Here is a 24,454-nt window from a genome sequence, read left to right as displayed (position 1 = left end):
ATATATATATATATATATTTAGAAAAAAATAATATTTCTTATATCATCTAATATTTTATTACATAACTATTTCAATTCCTTGTGGGTGTTCTATATAATTCCCTACTGTTGTTTCTGTTAAGATCATTATTGACCATTTTCAATAACAGTTCTAGTTTCTACAAAGAGGCTGTGAGGTGGGGAAGCACAATAGGGTTGCGCTGTGCACTGAAGCCCATAGGTGAATTTGAAACCAGTGCTTCCCCAACTCAATTTACAAAAAATTGCTTTCAGGTGTTTTTTCAGAGGCAATAATAGAATAGTTTGTTTTACAATAGTCTCAAGCGTCAATCCCACAGACTTGGCCCCCTTAATTTGCATAGATTTTGTTGTGTCTCATACTCCTCGACCCCCAGCTGACATTATATTTTAATAGGTGTTTGTTTTCCTGATTTAATATAAATCAAATATTTTTTCCTAGATTTAACCACCAAAAAGTCGAGATTTAGCTACATACATACTCTAACCGGTAACATTAAAAGCTTTCAAAATTGTACTTTCAAATACAATGTGTTGAAAATGTGCATTGTAAATGTAATATTTAAAACCAGTCTAAAAATCAGTTTTCTAAACTTGGCGAGTCAACAAATCACTGAAATAATATATATATATATATATATATATATATATATATATATATATATATATATATATATATATATATTTTTTTTTTTAACACTTGGCGATTAATCTTAACAGATACATCTGAAAAACATTATTGTTAAGCAATTAAATCTGAAAAATTTCACAAAATACATATTTATTTTGCCAGCTAAATCTGAAGCTATATGAGTCAATTGAAGCACTTGATTTGGCATTGCATACAGCAGAGCTGCTGTTACACTCCCAGAGCCAATGTCTCTGCTTCCACGCCTCCTCTGCATACTACAATGCCAAAAAAATATACGCATTTTAAAACTTTTATGAATGTGTTTGTTAACATTTATGTATTAAACTAAATCAGAACATTTAATACACGATTTACATTAAACCTGGGAAAAACAATCTAAATAGAAGGAAGCCACCATTTCGGCTCTACACTGCCGTTTCATTGACACTAGCCACTTCAAACATAATCTTCCCGGTTCTAAGTCCTAGTGAGCGTCAATGTCTCATTTGAAAGGTAATAACTTGGACTAATTATCTTTAATTTATGTATTTTTAAAAAATTTGTATCCTTAAAAAAAAAATAAAATAAATAATAATAATAATAATAATAATAATAATAATAATAATAATAATAAATAATAATAATAATAATTACAGAACTGCCTGTAGTCATAGTCGCGCCTCCTTTACTGACTGTCTGCGCTCCTGGGCACGCCTCCCTCTTTGCGCACCACTGTATATAGATTATAGCTCCCAAACTTGCTTAAAAGTTTTACATAAACAAAATATCATCTGTTTATAGTTAGATAAATGCATTTGACACATGGGATACATCTAAGATCGCTATAACGTTGGGTCCCACTGCAAAATGTATCCAATAGTAAATTATAGGTATCTTTGGACAGGGACATAACGTTTTGGATTCATTTCCATAATCAGTTGATGTTTGATCCAGATATTTCCCAAAATGTGGCCCAGTGGTTGGTATATACTAGGCACCAGCCCAAGACATAGTTACAGTAAAAATGAACCATATCTTATTAAACTCCATTTTCACTAAGAAGTCCAGACGCCATTTGCTTCCAGTTATTCATGTTTTTATGACTGTCTCTGCTCATCACAGACACCATTAAAATACATCTGTGTTTCTCTAAGTTACAGCCACAATCACAATTATACTTTTATTTTTATCTGCTTGTTTACCAAATGTGTACCATTACAATTGACATGGTATTTGTAAAATATTATTTTCAACAAACAAAATATACAGTAAAACTACTAACCGTAAATAAATAAACACAATAAATAGTTACTTTTCCATTTACAAAAAGGAAGGTTTTTCTGGTTTCTTAAGCTTCCAGTAAAATTATATTTAAAATAACAAGCTGAAGTAAAGAAAGATCCCATTGATGTATTTTAAACATATTCTAGTTTTGCTGCTGTTTAAATATTTTCTAAATGTATATTAAAGAAAATAATATTTTAAGTTTAATGCACACTTACATAAGTCTAAAACTAGCATTATTCTTGTAAAAGGCAAAGTATTGTGTTATGTGGCATCAGAAGAATAATGCAAGCTTGATAAAATTAGTTTAATAATAAGCCATTAAACATGTATGTGACCTATCTCTGAGGCAAAGGAGCTTGAATGCAAAAGTTTGTACATTAGGGCAGGAAAGCAATCAAGCAATTCAAAAGAACAACAGTACTTTGTATTTGATGTTCAATATAGGGTGCATTCTGTATATATAAAACAATAGAACCCTGGGATGCAGTGTGTTCATAGCAGAACTTGCCTTACAGCTATAACATGGTTTTAATTTATATGCAAATGAAAGCAATAAAGGCAGACAAATTTCAAAATTTAGGACATCGAAATAAAAGGCAAGAGGTATTTCCGGCTTTCAGGTCATGATTGGCCTCTTCTATATAGGATGCTTTTTTTTTTTTTTTTTTTTTTTTCAAATGCGACTTTCGCAGGACATGGAAAAAAAAAAAAAAGTCTAAAGAATGGATGACCAGCTAGAAATATCTCCTGTGTGAGACTTGACATCAGGATAATTTCACAGTTTCGCTTTCTGACTGCTTCGTCCTGCTCTGTCCTACCCCATGCAACGCTGATCAAAGGCTATCAGAAACATCAAGCAAACCTGAATGGGGCTAAAGTATGCTAATACAGGAGCTAAGTGTGCTTTAATCCTGTCAGAATACAAGGTCTATAGGAGCTTGTAGCTTTTCCTCACTGATTGTAAAGGACCCCTGCAAATCCTCAATAGAACTTGCTTCCTATTCTTTCTGCTGCCTGGGTCACAGTGTTTCAGATGCACACAGAAGTCCCTCCTCCTTCGTTTGCTGAGCATCACCAGTTGGGTGAGCAACACTTCCCAGCTCCTTAGATCAGCACCCTGTGACCTTCCCACATTTAAGCACAGAACATTAGAGTAAGCTTTCCAGCTGTTGCCTGAATTATGAGGGATTTTTTTCAGGGGCGGGTAAACTTAGTAAAACACTAGGCAACAGTTTAACATCCTTTCTACCCTTCATCTCAGCCCAGACCTCAACACAGGCTTTGTAAGTTGATTTGAAATGTTGTTACACCCTAATATTTTTCTTGTTCTCTTTATTCTTTTCTTTTTTTTTACTACGCATTAACATGTTATAAGATACACAGAAATAAAATCATTTAATACAGATTTAATTTCTTTATGTATTTGCAGCCCATTAGATCATTGTTGGCAAAGCAAGATCAGTAGTTCCTTCTTGCATAGCTTATGATAAATAATAAAATTGCATTATCATTTTGTATTAAAATCAGGTTTCACTTTAGGGATTCATATTTTTAAATCAGCTACAGTTTCTAAATAAAATAAAATAACCTTTAAAAAAAAAAAAAAAAAACATTACATGTAAAAAATTAGCTGCAGACAGTCACAGTGAAGATGACTGATGAATCTTTATGGCCAGTCAATTAACCTCCTCTATCTGTGAGGTATTTAACAAAGGTTGCATTGAGAAAGAACCTCCCACAGTGCAGCTGATGGTGTCATGGCACAAAGCAGTGGTCATAAATATCTTACAGCTAAGTACAAATTACATAGTGGATATATACAGTAGGACTTGTTTATTCTCTATGTCAATTTGCTAGCCTGCATTTCTGGTCAGACATTAAGAATGATTTTAACACAAGTGCAAAGCTATGTGGATTCAGACTGTCTTGTTTGCAGAACCCAGTGTATCTAAATGCAGGGTTTATTAGTCATATATTATGCCTTAACTTAATTAGGATAGCTGTTCTGTACTTGGTTTTTGTATCTGTTCATGTTTTAAACACTTAAATACATAATTTTCTATACTTAAATAAAATATAATGTATATTTAAAAAGCTAACATCTAAAAATGTTTTCCACTTTTAGCTCAGTGACAAACACATAAAACAGTACACAAGAGCATTTGCTTAATCTAATTACTGCATCACCATGCATACATTTGCATATAATATTTCCTAAGAATAAGTGTATTACAAGTTGAAATTCTTAAGTCACTGATAAGGTTACACATTTCATTTGACTTTTCAATCAGTTTTGGAATACAAATCTTGTAGAGCTCAGTGATTTACTTTTGTCAATGTTCAACTACTCAAGTATAAAAAATACAATATTAAGTCATAAACAATATAATTATAGATATGTTTTATGCATATTTAACTTTTTTAAAGGTATAGATCTATATCTTAGTTTGGATAACTGTTGAAGAAAGTCCATAATGTATGTTTCCTAATTTTAACTTTATTATTTCAGTAGGGTATTGAATTTAGAAAAAAAGTTAATAAAGAGATACATAAATAAATAGTGTATTCAATTTCCTCCAGTAAAGGTATCCAAGCATAATGTATTCTAATTTACCTATTTTGTTTTACATTCGATCAAACGCAATCAACACATACAATACATGCAAAGGAAAATATTAAAGCATATTTTATGCCTTTTGTGTATTTTATTTACAAGGATGTAACTGTAAATTACAGCACTGCATTCCTGACCGCAGATATGTAACCCTGAATGTGATCTGTTTTACATTAAAATTGTATTTAGATGCATACAGTGGATACAGTGATATGCTACTGAAGCAAATGTGAATCTTCTGAATTATAATCATCTCTTTATCTTTAAACATATAGCAATACATCTGTAAATACATGCATTAAAAACATTTTTGTGTAATTTTATAATATTTGAAATATTATTTATTTATTTTTGGTTTTCTTTGTGTTTTTGGAGGCAAATATGGTTTGATTTAAATATCAAGGTCACCTCAGAATATTATATTACAGAACTGAAAATAACTTTTTGAATGTTTTTTTATTTTATGTGTCTGAAATGCTCCAGTGGGTTTGATTTATTATGAGTCATTGCTCTTGAAATCTTTTGTAATTATGCAGTAGTTTTTTTTTTTTTTTTTTTTTTTTTTTTAAATTAAATTACAAGATAATAATATCCTCAATGTTTCTGATTTATTTGCCTGTTTTGCAAGAAATCTGTGATTCGATCAAAGATCTGAAAGGAACATCTAGTAAGCAAATCAATTTGTTATCTAAAATAAAATGATATGATATTAAGATAGAGTTGGTTATATCTATGAATGGACAATGTGTCAGGTGTAACTATATGTTTGTAAATTCTGGTAATCAACAGTTAAATAACGCAAATAAATAAATAATAATAATAATAATAATAATAATAATAATAATAATAATAATAATAATAATGTTACTAATTTATGGAAATATTTGAGAATGAGAACATTAAATAATTAACAATAAAACCTTTTAATAATATTCATGTATACCAGCAGGAAACACAGAAAACAATAACTGGGAGAGGGCCATTTTGTTTGTGAATATCAATGGAAATCAATACTTTTCCGTTTAAATGGAAAAAAGTTAATTATGTTTGAACTACCAGTCTTCTGAAAGTTTGTGGAATAAATGTGTGTAAGTAAGTCCATCATAACCTCATTTTTGATATTTGTGTGTATTTGTATGTGTGTTTTACATGGTCAAGCAACACTGCAATCCTCATGAAAATATGTTACGGTACCAATCCATTTCACCATGGGGTGATTTACAGCCCTGCATCGTTCTCAACCCTTCACTGAGGGTAAGTTAAATGACCCGAAAATAACATTAATATGTACTGGAACGAGATGGAGTGCTGATCTAAAGGGGTGGTCTACGGCATTACCTTTCACCCATGGAAACATAAGCTCAAATATGGCTCAGAATAGTGGTAAGGGTCAAGGGCTTGTAGTCTTTTTCAGAACTGCAGTTGAAAGAAGCCGAGTCTATGCACCAAAGCTTTTGTGGTGTTTATGAGCGTTGTTCTAGATTGGATAACGTTTTGTTCATAAAGTCAATTTTGTTGCTGACAAAAATACAAGGCAGATGAAGCAGTTTCAAAGCATCTTTTAACCACTGTTGCTCCATGCTTTACTTTCTTTACTAAACATGGAATCCGTGCTAAGAAAAAAAGTACTGTCTGTGCATATATATATACACACACACACACACACACACACACACACACACACACACAACACACACACACACATATATATATATCTGCTTTTAGATTAGTTGGCTTTCAGACACACCTATAACGGGTGCTGACCCAAGCAATTCTTAACCAAGAAGAATTAACCGCTTCAAAACATCTGGATCTCCCAGGTGATACAGCTGCAGATCTTACTGGATTCCCATATGTACAAACAAGACGAAATTATATACCGATATATTATAACTTTTTGATTAGTTGGCTTTCAGACACACCTATAACGGGTGCTGACCCAAGCAATTCTTAACCAAGAAGAATTAACCGCTTCAAAACATCTGGATCTCCCAGGTGATACAGCTGCAGATCAATATAATAGTATAATATACATATATTTATCATAATATATATATATATATATATATATATATATATATATATATATATATATATATATATATATATATAAAGCGAACATTATTGGAGATAGTCTAAAATTATTATCTAATTTGTAATAAATTAAAACAGTAGTTTTTTTGTAATCAAAACTTGTATTTTTTCAAAATCTTTTTTTTTTATCTTTTCATGTAAAGGTTTTGGACAAATAATTTTTCTTCTACCCAGAGCATCGAGGCCATGCCTCATAAATCTGTGTTTGACATCTGAGGTTTAATCTGTATCTCTGCATTTAAAGACAGCGTTTTAATTTGTGAACATATTTATTTGAAAGATTTCATACAACAGTGGTTTAAATTAATCCTGTCTATTGTTTTCGTGACGAGGTATCAGTGTTTGGGATGTTGCTTTACACTTAGTGATTTAGCTGTCCGTACACTGTCCTACTCACATCCAAAGACCAAAAGTTCAAGTTACTACAGCAAGACATATTTGGAATACTGCACTGTGTAGACCATGGATAACTGTTTTAACACTGCTGCTAGATGTGTGGTCTGTGGAATGGGATCTAATGTCTGTGTGTTCCAAATGAAAGGTTTTAAATGTTTCAAACTAAACTCACTTCTATGCAAATTCAAGACTTTTCTTAGTTTGGGGACGATGTTTAATTTACTTTTTAATGTACTTGGGCATCTGTATAATCTTCATTTTGTACACTATCAATATTGATTGTTTGTGGACACTAGCACTGAACATAAATGGACAGAAAAAAAACCCAGCACGCTGTGCGGTGAAATGTGTGGTATGCAGTAACAAAATGATGAGAAGCGTTGTAATTCTTAGAAACTTTTTGAAAGTATCTTTGGGGTATACAGAAAGTATGGCTGGGGATGTGAATCTCTGACAGATCTGAAACCTCTTATTATGCTATGAAGAAAGTAAAAGGAGCATCAGAAGCAAATTCTAACTTCTCTGAGAAGTAACAGTACTCCCACCACCCTGTGGAATGTTTTTGAATTACATATATTGTGTGAATATATATATATATATATATATATATATATATATATATATATATATATATATATATATATATATATCACACAATATATATAATGATGTTTCTTATGAAATGTCAGTTTATAAAAGTTTTATCAAAACACTAATACTGCCATTTTTATTTATACATATTCATAAAAGGATATCAAATATTTGTACATAACTGCTGGTCATACAATTGTGTATGGTCAGTTTAATTACTTAACCACATCACTACTATAAAAATCACGCCATGTAAAATAACCTTGTTGTTTTTTAATGTAAAGGAGAAAATGTTAACATGATTTGCATTCCTTCACAGCCTGCGTATTTTACAAATATTTCACATTTTATATGTAACAGATGGTCTTTAAACAAAACAAGCAGCAGAAGCTGCAAAAGAGAAAAAACCGGATGGATAAAATCATATATATCCTTCAAACGAGTGAGATGAACTGCAGATGTCTGTGCAGGTCTGATGCAGACAGTCGGTTTAAGGAGAGCCCATTGATGTCAATCTGTGAGCAACCTCAGCAGATGTCGCTAAATGATTAATTGAACCCTTTCCCTGTATTTTACACCAATGAAGGATGTACAATTAAAGATAAAAAATAGTTTTCCGGTTGACCGGGGAAAGAGATGGCTGCAGAAACTCCCTCTGAAATGTCTCTCCTTTTGGCTTACTTCTCCCTGGACAAAACTAGACCTTTTAGCACCGTGACATTTCCCCATCAATCTCTTTCAGAGTGCGAGACCAACATGCTCGCCATACTCCTCTAGTTTCACCCACATGGTTTCAACTCATGCTTCTTAATGACTTTCTTATCTGGCTCCTGCAGTTAAATGAACCCATAGCATAATGAGGTAGGATTGCCTAATAGCTATTCAGAAATTCCCATTCCAGGTAAACAATATACAATAAATAGGGAGAATCATGTTCTACTAAGTACAGTACAGCAATGCTGCATGTTTTGCAGATAGGAGTTCAAGATAATGACCACTAAGAGGTAAGTGTGAGACTGTAACTGTTATGCCCCTTAAGAAATTGTTTGTAAAGACCAAAGGTTACAAAAAACCTCCAAAAAGCATTTTTGTAAGCTCTTTTTTTTTTTGACAATATGCTGAAAGAAAATATAAGACAGCATTGCTTTGTAGCTGTTAAACGGCATATAACACTTAAAGTATTATAACTGAAAGATCTTATTTTGCGTCAGGGCTTTTATGTGCATGTATTTTACACACGCATTTTCTCAATTAGAATCACAGTTAATGACTGTCTTCGCAGTTGTTTTACAGTTGCAGTTCAGGTGCTTAGCAACATATTGCACAATTATATTTTCAGCAGGAGGTAAGAGACTGATCGACCAGCTATTGTCCCCATGGTCATTTTCTCTTACTAATTACGATTAATCTGTCCATCAGACAGGTGGCCAGTGTACTCATTTAGAATAAATGTGAATCTCTGCCAATCTTGGCCAGCGACCTTCCCCCCATTCTGAGGCACACATTTATATCACAATGCATTCAGCCGAGCATCACAGAAACACATATCTGTTTGCTTGGTCAACATGTCATGAAAACGTGACTGTGAACAATTTGACTGTCAATCATGTGTTTTCAACAGGCATTAACTCTGCATTATTTAGGTCATGTGGATGGGGTATTACAGTGTTTGCCTGAACATAGAAAATTGGAAACCTCTTTGGGCAGAATCTAACATTGACTTGCCATTGCCATGTATATGTATTAGGGGGATTTGTATTGATTTTGAAACATAATATAATAATATATATATATATATTATAATATATCTATATATAATATATAATATAATATATATCCCGATATATTACCCGTGTAGGAAGTAACCACATCCATCATTGGTAGTTATTTATATCTAGATCTCAGAGAGAGCAGAGGAGAGAGAGCCTTAGATATCAGAGAGATATATAAATATATTATATCATCTATATGATATATATTATATATATATATATATATGATATATGAAAACTTTTCTGGTTTCAGAATTCATGCCTGTTATTATATATGTAACATTTGTACCTGACTGATTTACTGAGGGCTGAAGATAGGCTTCAGATATTAGTAAATACATAAATAGTCAAGGTCATGCCTTCATAAAATATTTCTTTATGAAGTTGTCTGATGTCTTTGTAGGTTGGAATCTACTAATTTATTGCAGGGTTAATCTAGTCACATGTATATTTACAGCTTCTTCAAAAGCACACCTGCAGGAACTTTTTCTTTCTAGAAATAGGATATGTAAGTGGATTTCATCTCTACAGAATGTTGTCTAAGTAGCTTTCATAGTTTTCCACAATCCTTTAAAATATAATAGAAGGACAATTACACAAGATAACAAAACACTGGCAGTGATAAAATCAAAGTCAGTGAAAAACATATACTTAACGTGTGTTTCTTTAGTTCTTAAATTTAGATAAAGAATGGTGAAAACAGCCAAAATAAATGTGGTATTGGGATCTTCAGGAAATATATCAGACAACTGCACAGCTTCCATTATATGAATATAAACAATAACAAGTAGCTGTCATGTCGTCAAAAACCTATAAATACCTCCAATGTTTTGATTCAAACAAATGCTCCCTTCAGCTGGCTCTTTGAGCTAATATACTGTGTGTGTGTGTGTGTGTGTGTGTGTGTGTGTGTGTACATATATATATATATATATATATATATATATATATATATATATATATATATATATATATATATATATATATATATATATATATAAAATACAAAATCTGTATTAAGCGCTCTGAAAAAACAAGGAATTGAGAAAACATACAGACTTGATCAGCACAGCACCATATACAAGAATACAACATCCACAGTAAGACTCCATAAAAACAATGACAAAATCAAGATTGAAAAATAAGTTTTGTCAAGGAAATGCAATTTCCCCAAAGCTCTTCACGGCCACCCTTAAAAACATTTTAAAAACATTGGATTGCTAAAATAAGGGGTTGAAGATCGATGGAGGCTACATGAATCATCTAAGATTTACTGACAACATCATCATATTTACAACATGCCTAGAACAATTATAAACAAGAATACAAGAACTACACAAGCCTAGGATCAATGTGAATTTGAGAATGAAGCTGAAGAAGACTCTAGTCATGTTCAATAAATATACCACTCCACAGGCTACTGAAGTCAATGGGATCAAACTTAAAGAAGTCAATAACTATGTATACGTAGGACATTTAGTTTAGGCAACGGAGAACCAAATGTGCGAAATCAACAGAAGAGCAAAAATGGGCTGGAGTGCCTTTGGAAGATTAAGCACGGTTCTGAAAGGGAAACTACCCTTGTGCCTCAAGAGAAAAGTCTTTGACCAATGCCCACTGCCAGTGCTAACTTACGGATGCGAAACCTGGACCCTCAATGCAAAAATGACTCAAAAATTACAAATGACTCAACGGAGTATAGAAAGATGCATGCTAGAAACAACAAGAAGAGACAGGAAAAGGAAGGAATGGATAAGAGCGCAAACCAAAGTATGCAATGTTATTATAAGAGCGAAAAAACTGAAATGGCAGTGAGCCGGACATGTAGCAAGAAGAATAGACCATCGCTGGACCAACGAGATACTAGACTGGATCCAAAGAGATATAAAGCAACCAAGAAGAAACCCTCCAGGGAGATGGCAAGATGAAATCAGGAAACATGAAGGGGCAATGTGGATGAGGGACGCAACAGACAGGCTTTTGTGAAAGAATCTTGAGGAGGCCTTCATCCAGCAGTGGATTGAAAAATGCTGAAGATGATGATGATGACATACATATATAGGGAGCATGTGCTTGACTCAAAACATTGGTGTTATTTATAAGTTTTTTGATGGCATGACAATTCAGGATTTATTCTTACATGATGTAATGGTATTCTATATATTGTGACATAATTTTACGTCTATCTTTAAATCTATATTAATTCTTATTAGCATTAGTTTATATAAACTTATGTTTATATCATCATGCAATGCTGCTCTGAGGATCAGCCTTGATTTAGCCTCCCTAATGCATCAGCATGCACAAATTTTGTTTGTTTGTTTATTTATTTATTTATTTAAATGTTATATATTTATTGGTGTTAATTAGTTCATCCTTTTCCATTGAGTCCCACTTTCATAACTGTGTTCAGTCTATTTATCCATTTACTTAATTTTATTCTTCTATTGGCTGGTTTCACAGACCCTGATTAGTACTAGTCCTGAACTACGCAATGTTAATTTAGATAAGGTAAACCAAGAATAGTGCTAATCTGGGCCGGTGAAACCAACCATATATGCTACATTGTCTAATTTTAGCTGTTCTAATACTAAAATACAAATTTACTACTAATCTTATATCTAATTAATGAAAGGTGGTTCCGAATTATTTTATATAAAGTTGCTGCAGTCTCTCCAACATGTTGTATTTCATCACATTTTTCACAGGTAGTTAATGGATATGTGTTGTAATTATGTTTAATTCTATTTTTACTTTTGTCCATGTATTTACACACTTTACATGTACTATTGTATTTCTGTCATTTATTATTTTATGTTTACTATGAACTAAATGAACTATCACCTAAATTAGCTTCTCTTTTGAATGCTACAACTGGGGCCTTAAGAAATAATCTTTTTTTTTTAATTATGTAGAATACGCAAATGTTTCCAAACCTTCTTAGACATATTAGGCAAAAGTCTAGAGTAAGTCATTACTAATGGGACTCTTTTGACCTTTTTTCATTCCAGGGACACTTACTACAAGTTCCTAATGTCATTTGTCTAACACATGATTCAAGTTCTCAAGTTCAGACTCCTGGTCCCAGGGTGATACAAGGTGACTGGAGAATGCAGAAGACTTGGCTGCAAGGCTGTTTTCACCTACTCTTGCAGTTCTGGTTAATCTGATGCATGTGCAAAGGCAAAGTCATTTTTTTGAATTAAAAAAAAAAAATGGTATCAAATGGTAAGAAACAAGATAAGTAATTGTTCTGAGTGGATTCTTGATACAGTTCTATACTCCTAAATCATTTTATTCCTCTCAAAATGTTCCTTTGCACTTGCTTCACTGTGTCTGTGCTGCTACCATCCAGTCTGAGATGCTCTTGACTTTTAGCAAAATACCGAGCAGATGTTTTCTGAGAAGCCAAATGCCTCCTTGTCTGTCACACAGGTCCACAAACAGACATTCTTGACCATATGGCAGTCAATGCTGCTATGTGTTATACACAAGTCGTTTTCTGAACAGCTGCAACTACCCAACAAAAATAACTTAAATTATTATAAACCATTTTAGGCTTTTATTAACAGTTAACTATTTTGATTGGCTAATCAACAGCATTGCTTTAATTATAGCTTGTTATATAACAATATTCAATATTTATATATTTATGTTTACCTATGGTAAATATTTTAAACTTTTTGTTTGTAGAATTATTTTTAACACGTTAAAGGAATTGAACCATTTTAATCTGATACCTTTATGTCAAATGTGAAAGGTCAGAGTCCTCTGCTGTACAATTGATCACTTGTACTCCATCAAAAGAGTGCATCTAACAACATTTCAGAAGGAGCAGATCTCCACTTGCAAAAACAGACCATTTTTGATTGCCTCGATTGTTCGAGCATAAAAAAGTTGAACCAATAATAATCTTTTATGAAACTGTAATAGTAACAGTTAAATGTTAATGGTATAAACAAAATATTTCTATGTTATGAAACATTTAAGCTGCAAGGTTTATTTAACTAACATAAATACAGACACACTTTCAAGGCCTCGTAGGTTATACAGTGATTCAGTGTCCTCCAATTAGTAACTGATCTAGACCTAGCGAGTAACAACTGTAAATATAGTGGAGAAAACCCAGGCATCTATGTTGTTAGCATTCAGTGCTAGTCAACCTGAAAAGAGCCATGCTTAGCGCCTTCACTCATCTCATAAGGGGAGAAAGTGTGAAAATGACAGATATAAAGCAAACATTGCTTATACTCCTAGGAGATATGGAAATTATATGCACTTTGTTGAGAATATTTTCGAAATAATCTCTTAGGAATAAAAGAGAGCATATAAAAAATAACTAATTCCCAAGTCCTTGTACGGGTCTGGAAACACAGATGTTGAAGAACGCTTTCACAGACATAAGATATGTTTTTATAGCATTCAGCCAGATGTGAGCATTTCATCATATTTACATTAGAGACGTTTACTTAGCCACACATGAAATAAATAGATATCTTGCTTAGATAATTATATATTCTGTAATTTAAAAAATCAAGTTTAGATTAGTGTACAGTTGTATGCTGTCATCCTTTGACACAGACATAACATAAGTCTTAAAATCGAATGGTTTTAATGCTTGTCAGTGTGATTGTTTATTCTTCTTCTTATGAGAATAATTATTCATTGTTTTTCAGTTTATACCATGTCTCTGTGTGTGTCAGCACTTGTTGTCTATTCCTATGTCACCATAGGAAAAAAGAACTTTCCCTATTTTTATTATTTCAGTTGATTAAAATAGAAAATATCAAGAATATTAGCTATGATACCTCAATAGAACAAATAAGTACAACATTTTGATGAAGATGTCTAGTTTTTCTTTTTGCAATACATGATCATATCCTGAACAAAAAAAAAAGATGTTTTAGGATTGTGAATCCTAATGTCTATAGTGTAAGTGTAAAAATGCTTCATCTCTTCCATGGTGTTTCTAGTAAATGCAATACCAGAGTATGTGTTGAAAGTGATAACAATCTTTGGCAACCACTAAAAGTCCCTGACTCGTTCATTGTAGAGATGGTCCCATAAATCATTCTAAGATATCCATTAGTTTTATTTTTATGTACCGAGCTGTGCCAGATCTTGTCTGTTACCTAATCACACATTTTAAATGACATCCACACCCACAGTACCAAAGACTGGAAAGCCTAGTGACACTTCAATGCCCAAGAAGAATATGTTTTTTAAAATATTTCTGTGTGAACTCTTTAGCAATGAACTGTCAAATGCACAGATAGTTATTGTGTAAACACAGCAGACATCATTTTAAAAGAGCAATACCCATCTACAAGTATTTCAATCCAGATATTTCAGTCCAAATATTCCAAATATTCTTTGAGCTAAGACAGTGGACTGGCTCTGTTTTGTTTGTTAACTATATTAATACTGATAATGTTTTACCACAGGGATGATTCATCGAGTCACTTATTATTACAACAGCATAAGCTTTATGGAATGTTTAAGAACAGTTTTTTAAGGACTGTTTTTGAAGGGTGCTAATAATTAGAAAATCTCATATGAAGAATTGACTTACAGAAGACAAAAAATATATTATGAACTAGACAGAGCCTTATTGCCTTATTTCAAAATAATATCTCCACCCTCACCCCAGTGAATAGGAATATGGGACTGCCATTTCTGGCATATTTGAAAGAGTTTTATCCCCAAATCCTATAAGTGAGTTATAGATTTCACAAAAAATAATATCTGTTCACCAAATCCAAGAAGATGCTTTATTTTGTTCTTATGCTAATTGCAAGTTAAATCCATCAGCAATCCTATTTACACTCTAAGTAAAAATTAAAGGTAAACCATTTAATTTGAGTCAATCAAGTGTGAAAAAGAGGAATCCTCTAGGTGCGTGATGTTGGTTTGGGATTGCTGGGCTAATGTAACAGCCATGTAGTCCAGCTGAATTGACTTAACCTATCGCAATATGGACTCACAGCAGGTAGTCCATATTGCCTGGGTCTTGTACAAATTATCAGGACAGCTGGGACCATGAAATGTATCCAGTCCAGGAAGAATGACCCTCAGAAACCTTTGCTGCCCTTTTAGGCCTTTCTTTGCAGATCATTTCAGTTCTTGCACTTGTTTGGCCTGTCTGTCTTTCAGGTGTTCTTAAGAAGGACATGGACCATTTTCATGCCAGTGTATTTATTTTTGTGGAACAGCTCCTGTTTAGCTTGTTTTAAAAAGGTGAGTCAACACTTCTAGGTGAGCCAAGACATATTTTTATATCCCGCAGAACCTCCTGACCAGCTTCAAGTCTATCTAAAGAATTTGTTCAAATGTTTTGTGCTAACAGTTCGTGTGCTAATGTAATACAGGTGTCTTTTGGTGTTAACATTAAGCCCTCAAGTGGAAAAGTGGGTGCAAAGTTAAACCACATGTAGTGTTTAGGAATAAGTGAGGTGTGATTAGGCAGGCATTTCTTCCTAGGCGAAGACTGTGCTACAGGCTCACAGATTATGCTGTATGTCTGTGGTCTGAGCTGAGTCTTTTTCCAGGTGGATCACACAAGAAAGTCACCAGAGGTCAAGGGTGATGCTGAGCTCACTGCTGTGGCTGACATGGCGAATCAAAGTGTTGATGTGGACCGTCTGCTCAGCTACAGGTGCTTGACAAATATTTTTCTTTTCAATGCATTACCACCCATAGCCTGCCATGACATGTACAGAGCATTTAAACTTATTCAGTTAAGATCTTTAAAAATGTTCACAGCTTCTAGGCAAATCCTCAAAGCTCTTTTCTCCAGATGAAAATGTGCACATTATTTTCAGCAAGCAATGTAAAATTGCCAATGTTAAAGAAGCTCAGTAGGAAAGGAAGCAATTTGTACACCCCGGTCACACTTACTGAGTCGGCCTTGGGCTGCCTCAAAATTTCCGTTCACAGTTGAGGTTTTAGGGGGCCTAAGCTCGTTCACACATGTGGCTGAAAAGGAAGCCTAAATTGCGGCGAAGTGCTTGTCGGGAATGTAAACAGTGACATAAACACAGCATTCCTGGAAGTCAACATTAGAGATTGAGCTGGGAAATTTGCAGACGTAACTACTGCAATCTTATTTTTTGAAACGCTATTGGTACTGTACTTATTGCATAAGATACGATAAAGGTGTGTGTTGACAGTGCAGTCAGTTACTGTGCAAAGAAGCGATCGTGTTGTATCAGCAAACAAGGACATGTACATAACATTAGACACAATACAGATTATTATATTAATGGTGAATGAATATGCAACGTTGTATGCATTATTTATCAATATTGAGATTTACAATCTTAGCTAATATATATATATGCCTCTTATATATATATATATATATATTTATATATATATATACAGAGAGAGAGTCACAGTATAGATTGTAATCCATAGACATGTATATAAATCTTATTTTGGAATATATACTAATAATAATATGAAGTCTAATATGCAACGTCTAGGATGAGACCGGACCCATATACGTAAAAATATATATATCTATAATCCTCCGACAATAGAGCTAATATATATATATAATATATATATATATACACACACACACACACACACATATATATATATACATATATAACACTGCGCATGCCATTATATATATATATATATATATCTATATATATTATATATATATATATATATATATATATATATATATATATATATATAGACGAGAGTTCTCATAGAATACTACGCGACGGAACAGGGGCGAAGGGCATACTCCTGAGCACGAGAGAGCTCACCAGAGGAGATACACTCTCATCGTTTTAGACTGATTACTGACCAAGCTCAAAGCAAGGGTGAGCACGAGAGAGCGCAAGTTTTATCATTCTAATGAAAGCTGTACGATGAAGACATGCTTACCATTCATGACTGACCCAGCATCATCATCGTCAAAAGTGTCGGTGTATTCAGTGCATTCCCCATTGCTATTTAACAGGCTGGAGATTGCAGCAGGTTCCATAAAATCCAAGATTCATGGAGGGTTTATTTCTGGCCTGCTGCTCAGTATTGCCGAGAGTTCTCGGACAAACTTGCAGGTTTTCACCAGAGATAACACGAACATAAAGGAGATAGCTGCTTCTGCATCCCAGCCTCAAAGAATATCACAGACATTTGCAGAGCTTTTTGAAATGTTATAGTAATAAAATAATGACTTTGATCGCACTATTGAGGATTATGGTGATAAAATGAATGATCGGGAGAGTATCTACATCTATAAAGAGGTATGTGAAAAATACAGCTAACAAGGGGTGGGGCTTGGCTGGAGATGCAGGACTGTCCTTTTGCGATTCAATACATTTTAAACCAGCTTTACTCTGGAAAAAAAAAAATTAAAACAGCGCGTGTGAAAATAAATTGGACCTGACGCTCCTGACAAGTGCTGAATAAATGGACCGCTAAGGGTTCATTTCTGCATTGTCCCAGGTGCTACCCCTTAAAACCGACATTGTTTTGATCTACTGCGCTCGACCTAGTAAGGGAGTGGTTTGAGGTGCTTCACCGCACTGACGCGTTAAGGCCGGCCCGGGGCCTGCGTTGGGTTCACACAGGCAGATCGGCTGGCCCTGAGGTGGCATTGCGTACTTTAGGCAGCATCAAAAAGCTGGTCTAAATTTCACCTGCCCAGGGCCGCCTTTTCATTTTCCGAGCGTTCACACATGAGATAAGGCAGCCCTGGGCCGGCCTAAACCGCAAGTGTGAACGGGTAAATCCTACTTTTTGAGGTTGACCTTGTAACATTGACAAACGCCTGGAGAAGCGGTGCCCATTTTAGACTAGAGAACAAAGCTTTTTAAATTCATTTTCTTCCTGTGCCAAAATAATCTAGTACTGTAAAGATATGCAACTTATACACAGTCATCTCTTTTATCAGATGCAATACAATTGCTATATTTATAGTAATCATGGACCCTCACCTGTTAACAGTAATTGGTGACAAAAGGTTAATTAGGTAACATGCTAGTTAAAGCAGAGAACATCTAACAAAGACACTTTTATACTTAGGCCAGTGTTCTAACACCCTGCTATACACATTTCAGACTTTTAACTGACTTGGGCTTCAGACTGAAATCCCCTTGCTTTGGGTGACCATCTCACTGAAATTGACAAGATTTACATTTTCACTTAAAAATTAAATTTTTGAATGCAATTCACTTATGATTATCAGCTTATATAAGTACTTATATCATATAATGAAATATTAAGTTATGTGGGACCATTTCATTAAAAAAAATATACACTGTGCAATATTTTACTGTACTGTACATGCAATTGCTCCCCTACCAGACAGACATATACACAAACCTGTCACAGCCAGAGAAAATATCTTCAACCAAAATATATATCAGACAAGTAGGATTTTAAGCTTGTTAGAGGAGACATGTTCGAAATTGCTTAAAATGGTAGAACGGGTATGCCTGTCAGCTGGAGCCCAGTGAAAGTTTATTTGTTCTACTATTTTAGGCAATTGTGAAGAGCTAGTAATATATTTGTCTCAGCATCTATGCTCATGCTTTACACCAAAACCACTTGTTATTTAAATCTAAATAAAACAGGTTATTTTCACACAAAGGATAGAACAATTTGTATGGCTGCTATTCAAAATATGCAAAAGTCTTAGACATGTTGCATTTTTCTACTCTGATGCATTATGAGAATCAACAATTTACTCAAAGCCTCAACTAGTGTTGTCTACTATTATAACAACCTTGACTTGCATAATGAAGGAAAAACATTGAGTGAAATAGTTTGCATTACTAGAATTTTCAAGGTGTGGAACCCAAAGCATAATCAACAAGTACAGAGAAACATCATCTGTATTTGACAAACCCAGGACTTGAAGACCCAAAAAGCTTTGTAACAAGGATGAGCAATACTTGAAGATAATGTCCTTAAAGAATAGAAAGAAGACAAGCTTTGAATTAACAACAGAACTGGCAAAAGGCACGGGTGCCATTGTCTATTGTCCTTTTAGTCTTGCTCCCCTTTCTTAACAGAGGTATTCTTATTGCAACACATCCTTTAAATCCTGATTTCAAGAGTGACCTTTGTACTGTTAATTTGATGGACAACGACACATTTTGCACAGCGAAATACATATATATATATATATATATAATATATATATATATATATATATATATATATATATATATATATAGTACCAGTCAAAAGTTTGAGTACACCTGCTTGAAACCAAGTTTTTCATTATTATCTATGCTTTTAACTGTTCTCTGCATTAACTAACATGTTACCTCATTAACCTTTTGCCACCAATTATTGTTAACAAGTGAGGGTCCATGATTACTATAAATATAGGTAGAATAGGCACAAGTTTGTCATTCCTGAATGTAAGGGAGCAGAAAATCACAAAATATGCTAGGTTAAGCAAAGAAAAAAGAATGTAATTACTTTAAGAAATGAAGGTCAATCTTTAAGACAAACTGCAAGAACTTTGCAAGTGTCTGTAACTGCTGTGGCCAAGACCATCAAATGATTTGAAGAAACGGGCACTCATGAGGACCAAACAAGGTCAGGTAGGCCAAGGGTGACCTCAGAATCAGAGAACAAGTTAATTCGAGTCACAAGTCTGCAAAACCAGCGATTAACTGCCCCTAAAATACAAGCTCAGCTAAATGCTACTAGAAGTACAGATGTTTCAACATCAACTGTTCAGAGGAGATTGCGAGAAGCTTGCCTAACTGGAAGAATTGCTGCAAAGAAACCATTGTTAAGAATGCAGAATAAGAGGAAGAGACTTGCCTGGACCAAAAAACACAGAAACTGGACGTTTGAGGAGTGGAAGTCGGTCTTATGGACCGATGAGTCAAAATTTGAAATATTTGGGTCCAACCGCCGAGTATTTGTTAGAAGCCGAGAGGGTGAGCATATGAGTTCTGCATGTGTGGACTGGCAAGCATGGGGGAGGAAGTGTCATGGTCTGGGGTTGCTTTGCTGGTGACAGAGTTGGTGATCTTCACCAAGTCCATGGCAAGCTCAACCAGCATGTCTATAATAGCATACTTCAGAGGCATGCCATTCCATCAGGATTATGGCTAGTTGGACAGTCCTTCATTCTTCAGCAAGATAATGATCCGAAACACACCTCAAAGTTGTTCAAGACCTATCTGGCGAAGAAGGAAAACTCAATCTAATGACCTGGCCTGCCCAGTCTCCAGACCTCAATCCCATAGAACTTGTATGGGACGAACTGGACAGAAGAGTCAAGCAAAGCTATCCACAAGTGCCCTACATCTCTGGGAATTGCTGCAGAAGAGCTGGGAAGACATGTCGGGTGATTTCCTGCTGAAACTTGTTAACCGAATGTCTCGTGTTTGTGAGGCTGTTATTAAGGCAAAAGGTGGCTATTTTGAGGAATCCAAGATTTAGAGACAATTATCAATTTTCTTGAATATTACTTTGATACTCCTTATGTTTTATTTTGTATATTGTAACTTGTGTTTTAATTTTCAAGTATTTACAGAAACGTATCCAACGTAAAACATTGTCAATTATGAAAAAAACCTAGTTTCCAGCAAGTACACTCAAACTTCTGACTGGTACTGTATATATATATATAGTACCGTGAAAAATTATTTGCCCCCTGTCTGATTTTCTGAATTTTTGCATATTTTTGACACTGAATGTTATCAGATCTTCAACCAAAATCTAATATTAGATAAAATGGACCCTGAGTGAACAAATAACACAAAATGTTGATACTTATCATTTATTTATTAAAAAAAGTTATGCAACACCCAATGCCCCTGTGTAAAAAAGTAATCGCCCCCTTAGACTCAATAACTGGTTATGCCACCTTTAGCAGCAATAACTGCAACCAAACACATCCTGTAGTTATTGATCAGTTATTTGGCCCACTCCTTCATGCAGAACTGCTTCAACTCAGTGACATTTGTGGGTTTTCGAGCATAAACTGTTCGCTTCAGGTCCTGCCACAACATCTCAATGGGTTTTAGGTCTGGACTGACTAGGACATTACAAAACTTTAAATTTCTTGTTCTTCAACTATTCTGATGTAAACTTGCTTGTGTGTTTCGGATTATTGTCTTGCTGCATGACCCAGCTGCACTTCAGCTTCAGCTCACGGACGGATGGCCTGACATTCTCCTGTAGAATTCTGTGATACAGAGCAGAACTCATGGTTCCTTCAATGATGGCAAGTCATCCAGGTCCTGATGCAGCAAAACATCCCCAAATCATGACACCACCACCGACATGCTTGACTGTTGGTAAGAGGTTCTTACTGTGGAATGCAGTGTTTGGATTTTGCCAGACATAACAGGGCCCATGTTGGCTAAAAAGTTCCACTTTTGACGCATCTGTCCATAGGACATTGTTCCAGAACTCTTGAGGATCATCCAGGTCCAAACTTGAGCATTCATGTTCTTCTTAGTGAGCAGTGGTTTCTGCCTTGCTACTCTGCCATGAGTCCCATTTTTTTCCCAGTGTCTTTCTAATTGTGGAGTCATGAACACGGACCTTAGCCGATGCGAGAGAGGCTTGCAGATCCCTGGATGTTGTTCTAGGGTTCTTTCTGACTTCCTGGATGATTTTACGTCTTGCTCTTGGAGAGATTTTGGCAGGACTGCCACTCCTGGAAAGATTCCCTACTGTCCCAAAGTTTCTCCATTTGGACAATATGGCTCTGACTGTAGTTTAGTGGAGCCCCAGAGCCTTAGAAATGGCTTTGTAATCCTTTCCAGACTGATAGGCTTCAACAACTTTTTTTTCGGAGGTCTTCAGGAATTTCTTTTGATCGTGGCATGATGTGCCTCTAGAATCTGTGCTGACAACTTCACTCTGATGGTAAGGGCCAAAGTTAGTCAGATTTATATTCGGCAGGGCTGGCCTAAATCAGGCCTGATTGTTAAGCAAAGTATTCAAACAGCTGACCCTAACTATCCCTTTAATTGGATTGAGTTAACTAGGGGGAGCAATAACTTTTTTCACACCGAAGATTGCTTGTTTGATTACCTTGCACACCAAACAAATGAAAGAAGCACCAAACTTTAGTGTCATTTTTTCTCTCAGACTCCCTCTATATACTACTATAACCCAGAAAAAGATCTGACCAAACTGATCCAATGTGAAAAATTCCTATAAAACAATGATTTGATGCTCGTCCTCAGCTCTGTTCTTTAAAACACTGGAAAGCAACCTGGCTATAACATTAATCTAACATCTGCGAATATCCTCCATGGATAACACAGATGTTTTTTTTTTTTTTTTTTTTGTCAGCTTCTCCAGTATAACAAACATTTTTACACAAAATTTAAATCCTCTGTTTCCACAAATTCAAATTTTCAAACTAGATGTGGGCCAAAACCCTTATTGAAACTGATCCTTTCAACAAAAACAAAATGTCCAGGTACCACGTGACATTAACTTTCTCCAATAACTGTGTATTGACATGGTAGTTACTCGGTAAATGCATATGTATTTACTCATAATTACAATGTTATTATGCATAAGTACAATGTGCTTAATGTGTACATTTATTTGCATGATATAGCCTTAACCCTAACCCTAATACTAATCCTAATCCTAACCCTAACCCTAACCCTAACCCTAACCCTAACCCTAACCCTAACCCTAACCCTAACCCACTAACCATAACCTTCACCCTTTTCTGATACAATTGTGTACTTACATACTGTGCAGTATATCATGAAAAACTATACATAATAACATTGTAATTATGTGTAAGTGCGCATGTATTTACTAAGCAACTACACTGTAAATACACAGTAATTAGATTCGCAATGTACAGTGTTACCAATATCCAATCTAAAGTCTAGATCTTCCTCAATAAATAAATAGATGATGTCTTAATAGTTTCATATATAATTCTATTCAGTGAAGGCTATACCTTGGGTTGCAAGAGTAAGATTTTATAATGAAATGAGCATGAGCTAGTTATAACATTGCTGTGTTTCAAAAATGCAAATTAATATAGACCAGATCCAGAGGACATTAGATTGGCAGATGCTGCATTTATCAGCACAGATGTAAACTGGCATGGCTTAACAAAAGATATGGATCTGATGAAAGATATTTATTAGTAATTGTTTCAAAATTAAACAGATTATTACCAGATGACTCCTTGTTGTAAAAAAAAAAAAAAAAAGAAAAACTTGATATCCTTGCATTTATTTAAACATAACATTCTGGTCTGAAAAAAAAGCAACATGTGTTAATTACAGTTAAGAAAGTTCATCACTAATAAAATGAGATTACATCCATCTTCCACCAAGTGAGTCATGTGACACTATTGCATACTGCTTTTCCCCAGTTGGGTTTAAATCATGATAAGTTACCTAGGAATTCAGTGGCCAGTGCACTCTGTAAAACTCCCCTGTAAGCTACTGTGGTTCAGATAACTTGCTCAGTATTCGGGTTATTGTGAGCACTGCTTGATGGCTTTAGATATCATTGTCCCCGGTAATCATTGGCGTTTCTTACCTGCTGATTTCATAGCCTATCAGTAGTCTGCCTTTCACTGATCACCTTGCAGTCTTGGTACAAATGTTTTGACAGATAAAATTTTGCTTCTATCCATTTTCCTTTCAACAAGCAGCTAAATTCCTTATAAATTGCACATCACGTGGTTGACTTTATTGTTTCCTACTTGTTCCTAATAAAGTGGCCGCATCCGATACATAACTGAATGTTCGCGGCAATGCCTGTCACAGCATACAGTACAATATGCAAATGGTATACACAAATCATTTAATTAAGTCAAACATAGTTAATTACCTTTCTACTATAATAACCCTGTATTTTTCTCTTTAATTCTGAAAAAAAAAAACAACATAACTTTATTATCACTTTATTTAATTAAATGATCAAATTTCTGGCTTGTAATCTCAGTGTTGTTTTACATGAATTAATATCATTAAATGTAATTTTTTTAATGTTAAAATATGGGCACTCTCCAGGATCCCAGATCACCTCTACCGTGGCTGCAGTGACAATAAATTACAACTGTCA

The 24,454-nt window shown here is 34.5% G+C and overlaps 1 long non-coding RNA gene across 1 annotated transcript; it reads left to right on the top strand.

Annotated features, from left to right (window-relative positions):
* Window positions 1-3,080: 3,080 nt before the first annotated feature.
* Window positions 3,081-12,624, top strand: LOC121322841. The gene is made up of 3 exons (XR_005951099.1): window positions 3,081-3,219; window positions 5,709-5,804; window positions 12,415-12,624. It is a non-coding gene; the product is annotated as an uncharacterized LOC121322841 (long non-coding RNA).
* The last annotated feature ends 11,830 nt before the right edge of the window (window positions 12,625-24,454 follow it).

Source organism: Polyodon spathula, chromosome 11, assembly GCF_017654505.1.
Source record: "Polyodon spathula isolate WHYD16114869_AA chromosome 11, ASM1765450v1, whole genome shotgun sequence".
Taxonomy (NCBI): domain Eukaryota; kingdom Metazoa; phylum Chordata; class Actinopteri; order Acipenseriformes; family Polyodontidae; genus Polyodon; species Polyodon spathula.
Note: the sequence above shows the minus strand (reverse complement) of the source record. Positions and strands in the feature narration are given on the sequence as shown.